This window comes from Otolemur garnettii, unplaced genomic scaffold (genome assembly GCF_000181295.1).
Source record: "Otolemur garnettii isolate 467f Iridium unplaced genomic scaffold, OtoGar3 scaffold00003, whole genome shotgun sequence".
Classification (NCBI taxonomy): Eukaryota; Metazoa; Chordata; class Mammalia; order Primates; family Galagidae; genus Otolemur; species Otolemur garnettii.
The window spans coordinates 37502362-37506291 of record NW_003852398.1 but is presented as its reverse complement, the minus strand read 5'-3'; the positions used below and the strand labels follow the sequence as shown (position 1 = coordinate 37506291).

The 3930-nt window shown below is 49.3% G+C and overlaps 1 non-coding gene across 1 annotated transcript; it reads left to right on the top strand.

Annotated features, from left to right (window-relative positions):
- The first annotated feature begins 3079 nt into the window (after positions 1 to 3079).
- On the top strand, positions 3080 to 3244 carry LOC111727261. Its single transcript, XR_002774854.1, has one exon. It is a non-coding gene; the product is annotated as a U1 spliceosomal RNA (small nuclear RNA).
- Positions 3245 to 3930: the final 686 nt, after the last annotated feature.

Here is a 3930-nt window from a genome sequence, read left to right as displayed (position 1 = left end):
TTGCCAGGAGGTAGAGACCAGCCTGAGTAACATAGTGAGACCCTACCTCTACAAAAAATAAAAAGACTGGTGGCGCCTGTGGCTCAGTAGGTAGGGCGTCAGCCCCATATACCGAGGGTGGCGGGTTCAAACCTGGCCCTGGCCAAACTGAAACAAAAAAATAGCTGGGCCTTGTGGGGGGCACCTATAGTCCCAGCTACTCAGGAGACTGAGGCAAGAGAATCGCCTAAGCCCAGGAATTGGAGGTTGCTGTCAACTGTGTGACGCCATGGCACTCTACGGAGGGTGATAGAGGAGACTCTATCTCTACAAAAATAAAATAAAATAAAATAAAATAAAATAAGTTAGGCCAGGCACGGTGGTTCAGGTGGTTCAGACCTATAATCCTAGCCCTCTGGGATGCCAAGGCGGGTAGATTGCTTGAGCTCACAGGTTTGAGACCTGAGCAAGTGGGGGATTCCATCTCTAAAAATCTATATCCAGGGCCTGTAGTCCCAGCTACTTGGGAGGCTAAGGCAAAAGATCACTTGAAGCTCAGGTGCGTTGGCTCACACCTCCAATCCCAGCAAAGGTGGGTGGATTGCTTGAGCTTACAAGTTCAAGACCAGCCTAAGCCAAAGTGAGACCCCCATGTCTAAAAAATAGCCAGGTGCTGAGGGGGGCACCTGTAGTCACAGCTACTTGGGAGGCTGAGGCAAGAGGTCACTTGAGCCCAAGAGCTGGAGGTTGCTGTGAGCTGTGACATAGTGAGACTCTGTCTAAAAAAAAAACCCAACAAACTATATGAATCTTATAGTTTGTAAATTATACTTCAATAAAGCTGTTAATAACCAACAAATGATAGCAGGGTAAAAAATCAGTATCCTGAAATCTGAGCAGCTTCCTGACCTTTGGATGAAGTTAAGACTGACTTACATTCCTCTTCAAACTCACCCTCTCCTCTCTCCAGCTGAGTCCTGCTTACCACGCAGACCTGCACCCCTAGATGAGGTGGGAGCTCCCTTGCACCATCTTTATCATCTGGCAACCCCCACTTTTATTGTCACTCCTTGTTAACAGTCTCCACTGCTGAAGGGCAGTGCCCTTGCCTAGATTGTTCCCTCATTGTGTGTGGCTATCTTGCACAGGTGCCAGTACACAGGAAATGTCTGTACATGCTTGCTGAGTGAAAGAATGAGACTGGGTTAACCCAAGTCTAATTCAGGAGCAATGGAGGTGCCTGTGGAGACAGAGGAAAGACTGGAAGAAACCAGCCTTTGCTCAGCTCCCCATGGAGGGGCAAAACCTCCATGCTGCCTCTCCTCAGAGTTAGAGCAGGCAGGGGCCTCTAGTCTTGAGCATAGGAATGCAGCTTTATCTGGAGGAGCTTCAACTTCTCTTGTCTAGGCAACATTCTGCTTTATTATGAACAGAACCATCTTCTGCAGGCCCTCCATGTCCATTCCAGCTGGTTCATCTTGTCCCCACCAGGGAGTCTAGGCTGGGGATATAGTTGGGTCTGGACAGCCATGTAATGTGGGTCAGGCTTTCTGGCATCAAGCCCTGATTTTTCCTCATTATGAAGCTCAGTTCCCACCTCCCTTCTCCCAGGTGGCAGGATATCTGCATCTTTGCCTCCTCCTTGGAGCCTTCTGTGAAGTATCCACTTTTGTGCTCTGGTCTAGTGGCTTCCCTTAATACCGATCCGTTGGGCGGCACCTCTGGCTCAGTGAGTAAGGTGCTAGCCCCATATAACAAGGGTGGTGGGTTCAAACCTGGCCCCAGCCAAACTGCAACAAAAAAAAATAGCTGGGCATTATGGCAGGCGCCTGTAGTCTCAGCTACTCGGGAGACTGAGGCAAGAGAATCACCTAAGCCCAAGAGCTGGAGATTGCTGAGTTGTGATGTCACAGTACTCTACTGAGGGTGACAAAATGAGACTCTGTCTCCAAAAAACAAAACAAAATAAAATGATCTGTCCTCTGAGTTTCCTTTGGGTAGGCTTGGAGAGCCAGTAGAAGGGGCTGAGCCCAAGTAGTGTATCTCAGCAGAGTGGGAGGAGCTGGAAGTCTGTGGTAATAAGGGAAACTTAGATGGGGCTAATTTGGAAGCCCAGGGGCTGGAGAAGCAAGTTAATCTACACACTCAAGCCAACTGTGACTCACAGGGAAGTGACTTCAAAACAGCTTTCACAACCCCTCCTGGACATTAGCCACCTTTCCCTTCCCAGCTCGCTCTGTCTTGGCTTCAGGCCACTCACTCCCTCTGATCCTTTCTTTTCTTACCCACAACACTGGAGAGAATAGGGCTTAGATGATGAATAAGAAGACATCCTTGTGTTAAGAGCACTGACTTTGGAGTTGTAACATCAGGTGTTCTTGTCAGCTCTGCTAATTTGCTGCATGAGCCTGCAGGTCATTGGGCTGCTCGCTGGGCTCAGCTTCTCTCTTCAGTGAGAGGATTGGAATAGATAAGGTCCAACAGACTTTCAAGTATGAAACTTATGCTTCCTTAAGAAGCCAAAGTAGGGGCTTGGCGCCTATAGCTCAACCGGCTAAGGCGCCAGCCACATACACCTAAGGTGGCGGGTTCGAATCCCCAGCCTGGGCCCGCCAAAACAACGACGGCTGCAACCAAAAAATAGCCGGGCGTTGTGGCGGGCACCTGTGGTCCCAGCTATTTGGGAGGTGGAGGCAGGAGACTCGCTTGAGCCCAGGAGTTGGAGGTTGCTGTGAGCTATAATGGCACGGCACTCTACCCAGGGGGACAGCTTGAGGCTCTGTTTCAAAAAAAAAAAAAAAAAAGAAGCCAAAGTAGGGCAGCGCCGGTAGCTCAGTCAGCAGGGTGGTGGTCACATACACTGAGGTTGGAGGGTTTGAACCCAGCCTGGGCCCACCAAACAACAATGACAACTGCAACAACAACAAAAAATAGCTGGGCATTGTGGTGGTGGCCTATAGTCCCAGCTACTTACTTGGGAGGCTGAAGCAAGAGAATCTTTTAAGCTCAAGAGTTTGAGGTTGCTGTGAGCTGTGACGCCACAGTACTCTACCCAGGGCGACCTAGTGAGACTCTGTCTCAAAAAACAAAAAAGCCAAAGTATTTTACCTGGCAGGGGAGATACCATGAAGGTAGTTTTCCCAGGGCAGGTTTGGTAGTTTTTCCATTGCACTTCAGATATGCTGACCGCTGTGCTTTCCCCAAATGTGGGAAACTTGATTGCATAATTTGTGGCAGTGGGGAACTGTATTTGTGCTCCCCCCCAGAAAAGTCAAGGTATTGGAGCACTGTGGAGAAGAGCTGTACGTGTATAATGGTGTGGCTGTAAAGGAGTAGAGTCTAAATTGAGTATGGGCTTGAGGTTCCCAGGTATAGCTTTGACTTCACGTGGTCACCTCCAGGGCTATTCACCTAGCTAGGGCTCAAGGGCCCCCCTAACAGACCCTTGTCCTTCACACTGCCTCCAGACCAACCCCACGGCTTATTTTATCTCAGAGGTAGGTGTCTGACAACAGTCTCTTGGCCCTGCCTCTGCTCCCTTCCTTCCAGCCTTGGTGCTGGTTGATTCAGAGTAGAGATTTCTCCTGAACTGCAAACTCTGGACAATGAACTCACTCCAGGGCTCAAGCAATCTTCCTATCTCAGCATCCTATAGTGCTAGGATTATAGGTGTGAGCCACCGTACCTGGCCTAATTTATCTATTTTTATTCTTTTTTTCTTTAGAGACTCATTCCATTGCCCTCGGTAGAGTACCGTGGTGTCCCAGCACTTGGGCTTAGGCAATTTTCTTGCCTCAGCCTCCTGAGTAGCTGGGACTACAGGTGCCTACCACAACACTGGGCTATTTTTTGTTGCAGTTTGGCCAGGGCAGTGTTTGAACCAGCCACCCTTAGTATATGGGGCTGGCACCCTACTCACTGAGCCACAGGCACTGCTCATATCTATTTTTA